Raw genomic sequence first — 17,682 nt, forward strand, 5'->3', positions numbered from 1 at the left:
TTCCATTGAGCAAGGCAGGACTGGGAATAAACTCCTGCCCATAAAGTCAATACTTGAACCACTCCAGTCCTTAGCATCTAGACTTAGCAATTCTACTCAAACCCGCAGCATGGCCGCCTTTGATAATTCATTCATTCAAAACTATTTATTAGCCAGGGCCTGACCCAAATGTCCCTCTGAGTCATCCTGTTACTGATGGTTAATAATTATGCAGGAATTTTTAGCCTCACTAGTAATCAACAATGCAACAAAGAGCTACTCTTTTTCACCTGTCAAATTAGCAGTACTTTTTTTTTTTTTTCTGGAGAATACTCAGTGCTAGCCAGGAGGCTGTGAGATGGGCTCCTTCAACCCTATCATTAGTAAAATAAATGCGACATCCTTTCTGGAAAGCAATTCAACAACATGTATCAAAAACTGCTTAAATATTAAAACTCATTAACTCTGCAAATTCATCTAAAAGTTTGCTCTAAAGGAAATAATCAGGGATTTGGGCAAATATTTATACTAGTTACCATTTATTATGCTGAAGGGAGTATACAATGTGCCATGCACTTAATACATAAATTATCTCCCACACCAACAAAGATGTTCACAAAAGCATTGTTTTTAATAGAAAAAAAATTGTAAACAAGCTACATTTACAAAAATAGAGAATGCTTACTTACACAACTTAGAATTAGTCTATAGAACATTATACTACACATTAGAAACTAGGTCTTTAAAGAAAGTTAAATGTCATGGGGAAAGTGCTTTTATATACAACATAATTCTAACTTATGAAAGGTATATAACAAATATACACACATTAGAATAAAGAAAAATAAATAAAAACACTAGTAGGTAGTACAGGAACTTTTTCAATGCTTTCTACATTTTCCTATTTTTCTATGATTGACATACATCCCCTTTTATGATGAAAAAGTTATAAAAATAAAAATACGCACACACAAATGTGACTTCCCCCTGGGTGTAAGGAACTCCTTTATCTCATTCTCCCTTCAGACAGTTGCCTCCTCATCCAGCCCTGGTGATTCACTCACTTTGTCTGAGTGTTTTATTTTCTCTTTGCAAAATGGGTGCAATAATCCTGGCCTCTCTACCGCCTAAGACAGTTGTATGTTACAGCGACCTTCTGCTAATAAAACCCCAGGTAAACGCTAATTACTATGGCTACTAACACACTAATGCTTTCTGGGAGTGGTGAGTCACACTAGGCTCACATAAGGAAGGAATGGTCTCCGGGGACAGGATTTGACATGAAGACTCCTCTTCCCAGAAGCCTTCTGCCTGTATAGATTTCCAAGACAGACTGGAAGGTAGAGTGGTGTCTCCATCAGCTATTACTGGGCACCAAACAACCCAAAACCTCAGTAGCATACCCCTGAGCATTTGTTTCTTGCTCACACATCACAGATCAGTGGGTATTTGCCTGATCTTGGCTTGGATCAGTGGGGTTGTGCCCCAGGCTACAGTTTGGTCCAGATCTGTTCCACATGCTTGTTGTCCTCCCAGGACCAGCAAGCTAGCTGGGGCATGCTCTTCTCATGGCAATGGCAGAGGTACAAGAGGACACACACAGTCCCACAAGCACATTTCAACCCCTCTGTGCGTCACACCTGCTAATATTCCACGGCCAAGCCCAAAGTCAAGGGGTGGGGAAGTTGTTCTTCCCAAGTTGTGAAACAATCAGCAAAGTTCCATGGCAAAGGGTGCGGATGCGGCAAAAGGTGAAGAATTGAGGCCAAGAACTCGGAGTAGCACAAGGAGGGTGGAGAAGGTAACATGAGCCACAAACCTGTTATCTGACTGTCCAGACCAAAGGAAAGGAGGAAAAGGGATGGAGAAGAGATGGGCTATGACCTGTTGGAGGCAGCTGGGAAATGCCTTCTTTAGGTTCATTCACTCATGCAGCTAACAGACATGTATTGGGGTTTGGGCTCAGAGCTTGGTGAGGCTCTGAGCTGGGAGGTGATACAGGTGAGAATGAATGCAGGACTCTATTCCCTCTAATTGTTTTCCTAAAAAACTATTTCGAAACCTGTAGCCTACAGCCATATTTTAAATGCGCTTTAATTTTCAGCCTTCTTGTCTCTTGTGTTGCTATGGTTTTAAAAGGTTGAGTGTATTTTTATAATCTCAAGACCATATCTCAAGCACTTCTCCCATATGTAAATATCTTTATGATCTGAATTCCCTTTGAGAAGAAAAAATGGATGTGACCCCAGTCTGGACTATAAGGAGGCATCTGACAGTGCTGTAGCCTGGGATGGTGGGTTTGCTGGGTGCCTGGGTCCTAAGGAAGGTGGTGGGGGTGGCAATCCTACAGATGTGCACATGCAGGAGTAACTGAGGAGATGCCTCTGCAGAGACAGCAGAAAAAACACAAGAGGTTACAGAGACAGCGTCAAGGGTCCAGAGCTGGGAGGCAGCTAGCCATGTGCATGCTGCAGGCTGTTACTCTGGGTTGAGTGGGGTAAGACAAAGGCATGAGGAAGAGTTGCTTACCAGGAAACGAGTACAACTAGATGACAGATAAGTGGGTAGGGCAGAGCCCTACAGTGCCAAGCCCCCAACAGTGTTCCTTTTACCTTTTTCTGTGCCAGGGCCCAGTTTTAAGAGGGATGAATGAACAGGGCCAGCCGGGGGTGCGAAGGAGCCGAATGCAACCTGCAATCCTGAAATATGGAGGCTAACACAGACCAAGGGCCCTTTTGCCTCATAGCTACTGGAGAGTCCGTGTTAAGATTATTCTTTTTAAATGGAACCGGATGACCCAGAACAACTACAAAACAGGAGTCTCTTTCTTCCTCCAAAAAGAAACAAGTATGTAAAACAACAACAACAAAAAACAAAACTAGTGTGGAATTCTGCATTATACCTATCAAGAATCAAGGACTGAACCCCAGTCTAATCATGAGAAAAAATCATCAGACACATCCCCAGACACCTGACCATCACTCCTCAAAATCATCAAGGTCATCAAAAACAAGGAAAGTTGGAGAAACTGTCACGGCCGAGAGAAGCCCAAGGACAAATTATGATTAAATGTAATATTGAATTCTGGATAGGATCCTGGAACAGAAAAAAAGAATTAGGTAAAAATTAAGGAAATCCAAATGAACTATGAACTTTGGTTAATAATAGTGTATCAATAGTGCTTCATTAATTGTAACAGATGTGCCATACTAACATAAGATGCTTATAATAGCATAAACTAGATAGGGAATATATTGGAACTCTCAATACTGTCTTCTTAATTTTCTGTAAATCTGTTCTAAAAAATAAAGTCTACTTTAAAAAATCTAAGTCAAGGGTCAAGAGCACAGATTTGGAAGCCAGGCTGCCTAGAGTCCAATCTCAGCTCCTCCTCACCAGTCGTACAACTGTGGGCACCAGTCACTCAACCGTTCTGTGCCTCCATTTCCTCATGGTGCAATGGGAATAACCATACTAACTACCTCCAACTGTCATGGGTACTAAATGAGTTAAAACTTGTGAAATGAGTTAAAACTTTACCTGGCACCAAATAATACACGTGTTTATTTCATACATAAATGAAACTAAAGGTACAGGTTCACTTCAAATATTCTGTAAGACAGGACGAAGTAAACACTAGCTGAGTTTCTCTCTCTCTCTCTCTCTCTCTCTCTCTTCTTTTTTTTAAAAAAGGAGCATGCTTAGGGCTCAGAGTGGTCTCCACTGTGCTACAACTCCCCCAGCTCTGCCCTCCTCCCTCTAGCTTAGCCTGAGTTCCTCTCTTCCTGAGCTTTCTACACTTCCTTCTTAAGGATTCCCATTCTCTGCTAGGGTCAGAGGAGACTCTCGACCCAGCCTGGAATCTTCTTGCCAGAGACCATCTTAGCACAAGTAGATCTACCGCCTTCTCCCCCAGAGCATCTTTCCAAATCTAGGATCCAGCAGTAACCCCAGATACCTCCAATCCCACCATCTTCCTCCAGATGCCTAATCCCAGGCCCCAGACCATTCATCTGCCTCTCCTGCCTGCACTGACACCCTTTCAGCTGGAAGCACCTTGGTAAGGAAGTGAACATCACCACCCAACAGGATGCTTGGGAAATGCACATGTTCCTCATTGCTCAGGAAGAGGTCTCCCTAAAGAACAATCCTGAAACTTGTCCAAGTGACCGAAAGTTTGACGTGGGTCATCTTCCTGTGAACATCTGGAAAAGAGCCTCCAGGCAGAATCTGACTAAGGCATCTGCAGTTTCCTTCAGGCAAGACCTTGAATTCCTGGAGCATTTCCTTTTGCTACTTCCACCACACCCCCTTTCTGGGGCTGCTGGGTAAAATAAAAGCCAAACACTGCAACAATGTGTCAGCAACTAAAAACTTAAAGCTACAGGATAAAGATGAGTCTACCAACTCTATTTCTCCTGGCTGCCCCCCTTCTTCTAAAAAAGCATATCGTCGAAAATCCTAAAACACTAGTGAAGGAGGTCATTCTTATGACCCTCATTTTACAGGTGGGAAAATCAAGTCCTTCTTGGTTTTGAGACAAAAAAAAGAAGAGATTTCAGGTGTGTTTCTTGTTTGGAGAACGGGGTTGCAGTTCCTCATCCACGCTCTATCTGGGGTTATTGTGTCTGCTTTGTTTTTCTTTACTTTTCATCATGCCAGTAGTTGGCAATGACCTACATAGACCACACGCTTAATAATAATTCAAGCTTTATTAGCACCCAACCTTCAAGGGCCACTGGGGATTTGGCGAAGAGCAATATTTATGAAATCATCTCCTTGTTGCAAACCAACATTCATGCCTCTGGGGTGGCCTTTGAAGAGAAGAAACTGCAGGCTGAGAATATTTGACATGGCAGTCACATGTCTGGCTTTTTTCATTTTTTATATGGAAATGTCTAAGACTACAGCACATTTGCACAGGGTTGATATTTAAGATTTATATCAACTAGTATGGCTCAGGCATCAACCAATTAAAAATAATGTTGGCCAGGGTACCCAATCAAAGCCCCACTGGCATCCTCCCACCCCCAGTTGGCCAGGCATTGCCCCTTAAGTTGCAGGATTAAGGGAAGGTCCAGAGAGTTCTGGGGAAGGGTCTAGGTGGTCATGGTGGTGGGCAGATGGCTATACCAAGTGATATGGAAATAATTCAGTATTTACCTAGCTATCAACCTCAAATTCACACATATTCTTAATTCCTACAAAGTACAGATCCGCAGCACATGGCTGAACACAGACTTGTCCCTAGGTGTACATGATGGTTAACTGTGGCCGGTGTGTTTGGATTCAGGAGACTTGAAGATGTCATTTGGCTGCATCTCACCTCCCTTCTGGGCTGCTGGAACTGGAAATGAAACTGCAGGTGGGTCAGGTGAGTAGATAACTGAAATGGACAGACAGAGGAAGAACAAGACAGTAGGTGCAAGTCACGAATGACAGCCTGAAAAGGTCCAAGCTGGGGAAGCCCAAGAGGGTCCCCAAGCCCAAAAGATGAGTAAGGAATCAGACCTAAGAGATAGGGGAAAAAAGAGGGCAGTTGCTGGCGAGATCTTAAGACAAGAGAGTTGAGAAGACCAGAGCACAGTGAAACAAGTGGGTCTAAAGCCACTGCTTCAAAAGCTCTACCATAGCATTGCCATGGGAAGTTTGGTTATGATTGAAAGTTTAGAGTAGGGCTGGAGCTCCTCAATGCTTATTCAGCTCTTAGAACTTCCTTGTGAAAAGATTTTCCCAAGTGTTTGCAGTTCACACAGCAAGTTCTTTCTAGAAAAAGTGTCCCAGATGCCAACACTGATGCTTCAGAAGGACCTTCATCATTTGAAGGGCTGCTCCTCACTGGGAACAAGCATGATTTGGGTGAGTAGCATTTTTGATCACAGAGTCCCAATTCTCTAGGACTTTGGCTATCTCAGGGCATAGTAGCTTATACATTTTTGCCTATGCAGTAATTTTAACAGTCATTTTCAAAGCAGGCTTCAAAGCACTGATGGGATACAAGAATTCTCCTGATGAGTGCAAACTGCTTTCCAAATAGGTAAATCCGCTCTGCTCTTCTGAGGGAATGCCACACAGTCCTCCAACTGTCGTTTTTATGGAGAGTTCGTTGCTTCTTACTAGTAATCTATTAAGAGAATCAGTAAGGATGAGTGAATTTGGAATTTGTGAACCAAAAGTAGTATGTGACCTGAATACTTTAATTCAGGCTTCTACTCCAAATTCTGTCATCCATGCAGCAAGCGGCAACCGACAAAATTTCTGCTGTGCATCCATACCTGCAGATGGCTAGAAGTCCCACACTTGGAAGGAAGCAGTTTGTTCTCTCATTCATCAGTGGCTGCTGCTGTGCTATCCACGTAGTTGATTGCAGATAATCTGCTCTCCCTTGCGATATCTAGGTTTCTATATTTACCACATCAGTATTAGGGTCTTGTAATTTTCTAATTGGATTGAAATATATGCATCCATTTTGGTTCAAATAGGAATCACCAATATCCTTCGTGCAAAAGCAAATGTTATATAATGCCACTCCCTCCAAAAAGAGCCCTGCTCACACAGCAACATTTTGTTATTATACACAGGTCTCATGGTTTTTCCATGAGAATGTGTAAAAGGGTAGAATAGACAAACAGTGAGTCTTTTCCTCCACTTAAGTGGGTGAAAGTAAGAAATATTTGAGGGGTTATTTTTCTTCTCAAGGAAAAATTTTTAGATGTAATTTTATTTTATTTTTGAATAACTTACATATTCTTATGATTCAAAAATCAAAATAATATCAAAAGGAATCGTTGAGAAGTTTTTCTCCACTGCTACCCTAGTCTATTAGGATCCTCCCCTCCATCCCCTGGAAGTCACCACTTTATTAGTTTCCTGTATATCCTTCCAGTGTTTCTTTATGCAAACAGAGATGTATTTCACTAATACATAAAGCTCCCCTGCCCCCACATTAGCAGATAAAGCTGAAAAAGGTAGACAAAAGCAGAAGTGACCTCAGAAGACTGAAACTGCATCTGAAGTCTATCTCCCTATGACCCTCAGCAGCACAGGTATTTTTTTTCTACACCTGATCCTTGGGAAAATGATGGAATAAAAAGAGTCTTTTTACATCTCCCTAGCTCTGCTTTTATACTCTTCTGCCCCCTCCCATGTCAACACCCCACAAAGATCTCCGACAAAGTTTCGCTTTTTGTTCTACGCTCCACCCCTATCTGCAATAAACACATCTGTTAAGGGTCCCATCACATCAGTGACTGTGAGGATGGGCAAATGGATTCTAATGTATACGGTATTCAAGGAGGAGGTGGCTGGCTCATTCAAATCAAAGTGTCTTCCCACTGTAAATAGTCCTTCAAAATGGATCTCATGAGGAAACTTTATACCAGAGGCTATCTCAAATGTGCAATGTTCAACATATGTATGGAGTGCTTATGTGCCAGGTGCTATGGCCAAGTGCCAGGTAGAAGGGTGAACAGGACACAGATCCCACCCTCGCAGACCTCACAGCCTCATGAGGAGAGTTACAACACGTTGTAATAAGAGTCATAAGGAAGCAGAGAAGAAGGGCCCCTAACTAGGGTGGAGAGCTTGGAGAAGGTTTTGCAGGGGACGCCTCATTAAAGCTGAGGCCAGAGAGGTCAGCAGGACTCAGCCAGGCCGTGAGTGGGGCTCTGAGGCATATTATGCACAAAGACCTTGGGTTGAGCAAGCCAAGGCTCATTCCTTTTCTCTTACAACTTTCTCTTCGACTGGCAGAGGACCTTCTGGAGATAATTCAGGTAACCAACAGAGTGACTTTAATAGAGGGATAATAGCAGCAGGAGTTGGTGCTTCTTGGGAGTGGGTAGAGATGTGGAATCCCTCACATCACAACACATGGATGTGGGCTTTGCTCTGTGCATGATCATGTTGGGGGTGGTACCAGGGAAGAGTCAGGAAATTAAGGGCCTTCTCTCCTCGGCCCCCCACGTTTATTCTAGATACCACGCATGGCTTGGAAACCTCAGGAAAGCTCATGGCAATAGGAGCTTCAGGGGGAAGGCCTTGAAATGTGAGTCAGGAAATAAATCAATCAGATTCCCAATAGAAAACAGACGGCATGCTCAATACAGGATGACCTGGGGAGGGAATATTTACAAAAGTGCAGGTGGGTAGGGGCACAACCAAAAGTGCAGTTGCTATGGCCTTACCATCCTTACACCTAAAGGAGGGAGGTAAGGGACAGTAACTAGAGCACAGCAGGAGACAGTGTCTCATTAGGCTCCTGAGTCTTGAGAGAAGCAGCGATCTGCAACAAGGTGACCTTGCAGGGAGGGGGGCAGGGGAAAAATTTCACTGACTTTGCTCTCATTCCTTCTGCCAGGCCTTCCAAGTAGCCAAACACAGCCATACAAGAGGGTACAGGGCCTGCTGATGAGGCTGCAGGCACACAGCAGCACAGGGCATGGATCTGGAGGGCACAGGGGGCAAGGATACAGAAGGCAGCCCACCAAGTCCTCACCACAACTCGGGGTGGTGGGAGACCAGACAAGTTTTCTTTTCTTCTTTATGCTTTTCTCCATTTTTCTAATCTTCTCAATCTTCTGATCTTCTCGCACATATCACTCCTAGAATTGCAGAAAATATTGTTTGTAAATTAAAAAGGAAAACAAACAAACAACAATAATAACATCAACAAGAAATATGCACCAAGGAGGTACCCCAGGGCAGTACAAAAGCCTTCATTAACAAGAGTTGGGAAAAGGAGGCTTTAAGAAATTTTTGTTCCACTCTGAATAACCAGCCAACCTTTTTCCACAGGACACTGACTACAACGAAGGCAAATGCAACTGGCAGTCTCAACTAAGTTCTTGGGAAGAAGAATCATTGGGGCATAAAGAAAGTGGTGCCCAAGCCCCTCTTGTTTATCTGAAGTGAATCTTGTGGGGAAGGAGGTAATCAGAGGGAAAGACACTCAGCATTCCAGGGGCATCTGTTCAAGTCCCAGCTCAGCCACTTCATCAAGGTAAAACCTCAAGCACATCATTTGCAGACTCTTGAAATCACTGTCAGGGTCCATGGTCTCGTAAACAATTAGACACTCTACAAGTCTTCCTTGTGAGTGTCAGAAGGGAATGCACAAAAGATCAAAATCACCACAAAAGGCACAGAAAAATACCTCAATAGGCCCCCTCTGTTGCAGCCTGTAGCACCTAGAAGGCCTGTAGCACAGCTACTCCTTGAAGGGAAAGAAAACAGTCTTGGGTTAAACTGAGCAAAACATACATGGAGGGCCAGAGGCAGGTGTGATCAATTTCTCTATTTCCCATTTGATGGCCTCTCTCTCTCTAGCATTCTCCTTTTTTTCTGCCTTTTCCATGCCTCAGCCCCCTGAGTTCCCTCTGCCTGGGACATGGCCAGGAATCTCTCATGGGGGTCTCTCCTTACTTAGAGGGTGGAGGTAAACTCTCAGGTTTAGGAATTCCAGTGATTTTGAAGGTGAGTTTACTTAGTGAGTTATAGCTGGGTCTAGGGAGGCTAGAATTCCAGGGCTAGAAGTGACCTTCACACATTCTAGCATCCATTTATCCCACACATGTTTGGGCATCCACTATGTTCTAGGCATTGTGCTAAGAACAAGGGACACAAAAGGAAGTAAAAGCAGACATCATAGAGAACATTGAGTCTGGCAAGAGACAGGCATTAACCAAATAATCACGCAATAGGGGACCAGTTGAATAAATTTTAGTAGATCTACATATTGAAATAAGGTTAAGTAGAAACTCTGTAATTTGAAATTTGAATTGGAAATAGCATATGAAATTATATTATTTCCCTCTAAAAAATATTTATTTGCAGTGTCATCCACTGAAAAAGTCTGATGATGACAAGCACCCCTAGTGCCCAGATTGTGGTCTCTAAATACCATTTATCAATATGAGAGGCAGAGTTCCTTGGAGAGGTGACTGATTCCAAGGGTGAGTAGGAAACGTACAAGATGAGCCTGGGACATCTTGTGCCAGAAAAAAAATATATATGAAGACTATGTAAGAGATACCCAGAGGTCAACCTGAAGAGTTTCCACTCCTGAAGACTGGAAATTCTTAGCAACAACAACAACAACAAAAAATATAACAGTAGATTAAAACAGCAATATAAAAATCCATGAGTTCAAAATAATACTTTAAAAAAAGAAAAGAAAGGAAAAGATCATGGTTCTCCACTAGAGGTTGCTAGGGCTTCAGCTCATTACTTCAAAAATTGGTAAACAGACAGAAAGAAAAACATTTATTTTAACTTTCTAGTCTGTATAACTGTATTTCTGGATAATTGCATTGTTTCTGGGAAAATTTCTTTACAGAAAAATTTCCACTATTAAATGCAGAAGGAATGATATAATTCTATTTGTGACTTTAGTGGAATAATTAATTTAGGAAACAATTATTAGTGGATGCTGAAAACCTTAGAGGAAATGTTGATGGGGAATTTCATAACAAAGCAGTGAGGCTGACACCATCTAAACCTACTCATCTATCACTATTAGTGAGATAACCATGCCTTATGTGTCTACTGAGGTGAGGCAACATGAAATACACAACACCAACTATGACATATTCTTGCCTTTGAAAAATTAATCCTGAATTTTAAAAAGCCTCTAGATCTCTTACCAGTTTACAGGAAATATAGGGGACTGAAGAACAAATTAAGCAACACTGCAAATAAGCAATCAGCCCAATCTAGATTGTGAGACATTCAACAAGATAAATGACCAAGTTTCTTCAGCAAATCAATAACATGGAAAAGAAACAAAAAGGAATGAGAAATGTTTTTGTTTTTAATAAAAATTGTGTATATTTAAGGTGTGCAATGTGATGTTTTGATATATACATATAGTAAAATGATTACTACAGTCAAGCTAATTAACATATCCATCACTCTGCATAGTTGTGTGTGGGTGTGTGTGTGTGTGTGTGGAGAACACTTAAAGTTCTACTCTCTTAACAAATGTCAATATACAATACCGTATTATTAACTGCAGCTACCCTGCTGCACATTAGGTCTCCAGAACTTATTCATCCTTTCATCTCTCCATTTCCTTTGCTGCACTCCCTATCCGTGGTGTTAAAAGGTAAACTTAGGCACATTAAAATTTTAAAGAGTTTATTTGAACAGACAGCGCTTCATTAATCAGGCAACTCCAGACCATGAGTGGTTTGGGGACTCCCCTGCAGAGGCACAAAAGGAAGACTTTTATAGGATAAGCACGAAAGTAAGGCAAAGAAAATATTTCATTGGTTAAAGTGGAGCAGTAGCCTTATTTCAGTGGAAAATCCCTAATTAGAGATTTGTTGGCAGTTTCTGTTTGGTTAAGATCAGGTAAGACCCAAGGCCTTACCTCCTTAGCCTAATGACCTCCCAACTGACTATTTTAACTATTTTAACACTGGTAACCACCATTCTTCTTTGGTTCTATGAATTTGACTTTTTTAGATTCCACAATAAAGTGAGATCATGCAATATTTTTGTGTGTATCTGGCTTATTTCACTTAACATACCATCCTCTGGGTTTATCATGTTGGGACAAATGGCAGGATTTTCTTCTTTTACGGCTGAATAGTATTCCATTGTGTATGTTTACTACATTTTCTTTATGCATTCATCTGTTAACAAACACTTAAGTTGATCCCATATCTTGGCTATTATGAATAATACTTTCATGAGCATGGAAGTGTAGATATGTCTTCAACATGCTAAATTTATTTCCTTTGGATATATACACAGAAGTGAGATTGCTGAATCATATGGTAGTTCCATTTTTAATTTTTTGGGAACATGCCCTACTGTTTCTTCATAATGGCTGTTTCAATTTCTATTCCCACTAACAGTATCCAAGGGTCCCCTTTTCTCTACAACTTCACCAGCACTTTTTATCTTTTGTCTTTTTGATAACAGTCATCCTAAACGGTGTGAGATGTTCTCTCACTGTGGTTTTAATTTGCATTTCCCTGATGATTTGTGATGTTGGGCAACTTTTCATGTACCTGCTGACCACTTGTATGTCCTTTTTGGGAACATGTCTATTCAGTTCCTTTGCCCATTTTTTAATCAGATTATTTGTTTTTGTTTGCTATAGAGTTGTATGAGTCCCTTATATATTTTGGATATTAATCCCTGATCAGATGTACATTTTGCAAATATTTTCTCTGAATTCCATAGGTTGTCTTTTCATTTGTTGATTGTTTCCTTTGCTGTGCAGAAGCTTTTCAGTTTGATGTAGTCAGGATTGGGAACTATTAGAGAATAAAAGAGACTTAAACATATGACAATTGAATGAAATGAATGAGCCTTGTTTGGATTCTGATTTAAAAAAAAAACAAAACCCTAAAGAGATATCTTTGAAAGAACTAATCTAATATTAAGGAATAATTATTAACTTTGTGAGGATGGATAACGGCACGGTGGTTACATTTCTAAAAAGTCCTTATAAACCTTAGATACACGTAAGGGATGGAATGGCAGAATGTCTGGGATTCAAGGGCAGGGAGTAATGGGAGGCAGTATTATCACTGTCGAGTGGGGTGATGAGTGTCTGAGGTTTCATTATACTCTTCTGTCTATATCATGTACATCTGAAAGTTTTCATAATAAAACATTTCAAAATATCAACAAACATATGACTATAAATTGTGTGAGGTGCTGAATCAGACACCTCTGGTGTGACTTCAGCATCTGCCAGGCTTACTTATGCTTGCATCCATAGCTGGGGTGGACAGTTCCATGAAGGCTTTGATCATCGTCATTCCAGAGTGAGTCACATGTCTCTGATTTGTGGCATTGGATGCTAACTAGGGACTGTCCAGGATTTTGCCATCACCACATATGCTTCTACACAGCAAAGGAAACAATCAACACAATGAAAAGGCAAGCTATGGATCCAGAGAAAATATTTGCAAACCATATATACAGTATGTCTGATAAGGGGTTAATACCCAAAATATATAAGGAACTCATGCAACTCAATAACAACAAAACACAAATAATCTGATTTTAAAATGTGCAAAAGACCTGAACAGACATTTTCCCAGAAAGGACAGACAAATGGTCAGCAGGTATATGAAAAGGTGCACTGCCATGAGGAGCTCACAGTGTAGGGAAGTTAATGCCCAGTGGGATAGTAAGCACAAGTGTCTTGTTTTAAAGGTGTATAAACTAAGACTCCTTCATCAACTGGTAGATGAAAGAGCTGGACTAAGGCTTCTGTCTTGATGCCTTCCACAGAACTCAACAGAGGGCTTTGCTCAAACTGGGCCCTCAATAAGGATTTTTGTATGATTAAGTAAATGCATGAGCAAAAGCATAGAGACCATAAAAACACAACACAATTAACAACGGAGAGTTCTAAAAATAGGTCTAATGAATAGACATTTCTCAAAAGAAGATATACAAACAGCCAACAAACATAAAAAAATGTTTAACATCACTAATCATCAGGGAAATGTAAATTTAAACCACAAAGAGATACCACCTCACTTCTACAGGAATGGCTATAATTAAAAAGTCAAAAAACAATAGATACTGGCATGAATGTGGTAAAAAGGGAATACTTTTACACTGCTGGTAGAAATATAAATTAGTACAACTTCTATGGAAAATAGCATGGGGATTCCTTAAACAACTAAAAGTAGATCTTCCATTTGATCCAGCAATCCCACTGCTAGGTATCTACCCAAAGGAAAAGAAGTCATTATATGAACTATTCCAAACAATTGAAAAGGAGGGACTCCTCCCTAACTCATTTGATGAGGCCAGCGTGATCCTGATACCAAAACCTGGCAGAACTATAACAAAAAAAGAAAACTTCAGGCCAATATCACTGAAGAACATCAATGTAAAAATCCTCAGTAAAATACTGGCAAACTAAATCCAGCAGCACATCAGAAAGCCTATCCACTATGATCAAGTAGACTTCATCCCTGGAATGTGAGGCTGGTTCAACATACACAAACCAATAAACGTAATTCATCACATAAGCAAAACTAAAGACAAAAACCACATGATTATCTCAATAGACACAGAAAAGGCCTTCAGTAAAATTCAACACCCCTTCATGTTAAAAACTCTCAATAAACTAGTATTGAAGGAACATACCTCAAAATAATGAGAGCCATTTATGACAAACCCACAGCCATTATCATACTGAATGGGCAAAACCTGGAAGCATTCCCCTTGAAAACCGGCGGAAGACAAGGATGCCCTCTCTCACCACTCCTATTCAACATAGTATTGGAAGTTCAGGCCAGGGCAATCAGGCAAGAGAAAGAAATAAAGCGTACTCAAATAGGAACAGAGGAAGTCAAACTGTCTTTGTTTGCAGATGACATGATCCTCTATCTAGAAAACCTCATCATCTCAGCCCCAAAGCTTTTTAAGCTGATAAGCAACTTCAGCAAAGTCTCAGGATGCAAAATCAATCTGCAAAAATAACAAGCATTCCTATACACCAACAATAGACAAGCAGCCAAATCATGAATGAACTCTCATTTGCAATTGCTGCAAACGGAATAAAATACCTAGGAATACAGCTAACAAGGGAAGTGAAGGACCTCTTCAAGGAGAAATACAAACCATTGCTCAAGAAAATCAGAGAGGACACAAACAATGGAGAAACATTTCATGCTCATGGATAGAAAGAATTAATATCATGAAAATGGCCACACTGACCAAAGTAATTTATAGATTCAATACTATTTTCATCAAACTACTATTGACATCCTTCACAAAATTAGAAAAAAATATTTAAAAATTCATACGGAACCAAAAAAGAGCCCATATAGCCAAGACAATCCTAAGCAAAAAGAACAAAGCTGGAGACATCACGCTACCTGACTTCAAACTATACTACAAGGCTATAGTAACCAAAACAGCATGGTACTGGTACAAAAACAGACACCTAGACCAATGGAACAGAATAAAGAACTCAGAAATAAGAGCACACATCTACAACCATCTGATCTTCGACAAACCTGAGAAAAACAAGCAATGGGGAAAGGATTCCTTATTTAATAAAAGATGCTGGGAGAACTGGCTAGCCATATGCAGAAAATTGAAACCAAACCCCTTCCTTATACTTTACACAAAAATTAACTCAAGATGGATTAAAGACTTAAATGTATAACCCAAAACTATAAAAACCCTCAAAGAAAACCTTGGCAATACCATTCAGGATATAGTCACAGGCAAAGATTTCATGATGAAAACATCAAAAGCAATTGCAACAAAAGCAAAAGTTGACAAATGGGATCTAATTAAACTAAAGAGCTTCTGCACAGCAAAAGAAACTATCATCAGAGTGAATAGACAACCTACAGAACTAGAGAAAATTTTTGGAACCTATCTATCTGAGAAAGGTCTAATATCCAGAGTCTACAAGGAACTAAAACAAATTTATAAGGAAAAAAAAAAAACAACCCCATTAAAAAGTGGGCAAAGGACATGAACAGACACGTCTCAAAAGACATTTATGTGACCAACAAACGTATGAAAAAAAGTTCAACATCACTGATCATTAGAGAAATGTAAATCAAAACCATAATGAGATACCACCTCACGCCAGTCAGAATGGTGATTATTAAAAAGTTATGAAACAACAGATACTGGCGAGGCTGCAGAGAGACAGGAATGCTTTCATACTGTTGGTGGGAATGTAAATTAGTTCAACCATTGTGGAAGATGGGGTGATAATTCATCAAAGACCTAGAACCAGAAATACCACTGGACCCAGCAATCTCGATACTGGGTATATACCCAGAGGAATATAAATCATTCTATTATAAAGAGATATGCATGTGTATGTTCATTATAGCCCTATTCACAATAGCAGAGATATGGAATCAACCCAAATGCCCACCAGCATGATAGACGGGATAAATAAAATGTGGTACATATACACCATGGAATACTAGGCAGCCATGACAAAAAAATGAGATCATGTCTTTTGCAGGGACATGGATGGAACTAGAAGCCATTATCCTCAGCAAACTAACACAGGAACGGAAAACCAAACTCATAGGTGGAAGCTGAACAATCAGAACATATGGACACAGGGAAGGGAACAACACACACTGAGGCCTGTTGGCAGGTCAGTGGGGAAACGGAGAGCATCAGGAAAAATAGCTAATGCATGCTGGACTTAATACTTAGGTGATGGGTGGATAGCTATAGCAAATCACCATGGCACACGTTTACCTATGTAACAAACCTGCACATTCTACACATGTATCCTGCAACTTAAAATAAAATTAAAATTAAAGTTATAAAAGAAGTCATTATGTAAAAAAGACACATGCACACGCATATGTATAGCAGCACAATTCACATTGCAAAGAAATGGAACCAACCTAAGTGCCCATCAACCAATGAGCAGATAAAGAAAATGTGGTATATACACACCATGGAATACTACTGAGCTAAAAAAGGAGTGAAATAATGTCTTTTGCAACAACTTGGATGGAGCTGGAGGCTATTATTCTAAGTGAAGTAACTCAGGAATGAAAAATCAAATACCATATGTTCTCACTTATAAACGGGAGCTAAGCTAAGGGGACGCAAAGACATACAGAGTGATACAATGAACTTCGGAGATTCAGGGTTGGGAGAGGTTGCAGGGGAAGGGATAAAAGACTACATACTGGGTACAATGTACATTGTTCCAGTGACGGTGCATTAAAATCTCAGAATTCACCACCATAGAATCCATCCATGCAAACAAAACCCACTTGTATCCTAAGAGCTACTGAAATTTTAAAAAATAAAATAAAAACAAAAATAGGTCTAATTTGTTTCCTGTGACTGATTTTAAGATCCCAAAACAGCATATGAGAAAATGTGTAACTATAAAAGAAGATAGTCCTTCATCCCATAGCAATAAACTTCCACGTAAGTGTTAAGATACAAATCTTACTGTCTCATAGCTCTGCCTTCAAGATGATGAACACAAGCGTCCAGGCACATTGATGTGCGTGCAAACAGGTGTATGTGCTCCATATTGTTGCAGATAAAAATAGCTCATGAGCTTGGAAAAACAGTTTGCTTTAATCCTCGGATTTTGGAAAAACACTTGTAGCCAAGAGCAGAATCTCATTTTTAAAGATAATTGGCATTTCCTCCTCAACCACAAATATTTCAAATATTTAAATAAGCTTGATAGCATGCAGAGGCAACTCCTCAGGTCCAAGTCCTTGTGACCACAGAAATTCGATCTTTCTCCCTTCTCTCTTTCCATCCTCTCAGAGCTTTCGGGTGCTGTGATAGAATCTGTAGGATTGTCAAGATTTAAAAAAATAAGGTACTTAGCTATCAGGCAAAAAAAAAAAAAAAAAAAAAAAAGTCATCATGCCTTCTTTTTTGAAATAAAGAGCAAGATAGGAAATATTTTTTTATTAACAAACTGGCAAGAGGAAAGCTAGTTGACTGATGAAGGTTCCAACTGTGTGGGTAACCTGTTTAGCCAGGACCAGATGGTTCAGAGAGCTGGTAATGAAATAAAACGTATTCTCTATCTAGGTCAGCACTGAATCCAGCCTAGGTCACAAATTACAGACAGTTGTTTGGCCAGATGTGTGTTCAGAGGCTGACAGAAATGAAAGGATGTACTGGAAAACGGATATGTCTGAATTTGGTTCTAATTTGGCTCCTTTTTTGGTAGCCTTCGGTTCTGAGTTCTCAGAT

The 17,682-nt window shown here is 40.3% G+C and overlaps 1 long non-coding RNA gene across 3 annotated transcripts; it reads right to left on the reverse strand.

The window, feature by feature from the left end:
- Positions 1–501: 501 nt before the first annotated feature.
- LOC105480293 (uncharacterized) lies at positions 502–17,427 on the reverse strand. Of its 3 annotated transcripts, none has more exons than XR_986397.2 (4): positions 16,916–17,420; positions 9,134–9,193; positions 6,255–8,582; positions 502–6,103 (listed from the first exon to the last, which is right to left on the reverse strand). It is a non-coding gene; the product is annotated as an uncharacterized lncRNA (long non-coding RNA). The 3 variants fall into 3 exon arrangements; XR_011620009.1 differs by having other exon boundaries at positions 503–8,018; positions 8,452–8,582; positions 16,916–17,427; XR_986396.2 differs by having other exon boundaries at positions 502–8,582; positions 16,916–17,421.
- Between the last annotated feature and the right edge of the window lie 255 nt (positions 17,428–17,682).

The sequence above is a fragment of the Macaca nemestrina genome, chromosome 2 (assembly GCF_043159975.1).
Source record: "Macaca nemestrina isolate mMacNem1 chromosome 2, mMacNem.hap1, whole genome shotgun sequence".
Classification (NCBI taxonomy): Eukaryota; Metazoa; Chordata; class Mammalia; order Primates; family Cercopithecidae; genus Macaca; species Macaca nemestrina.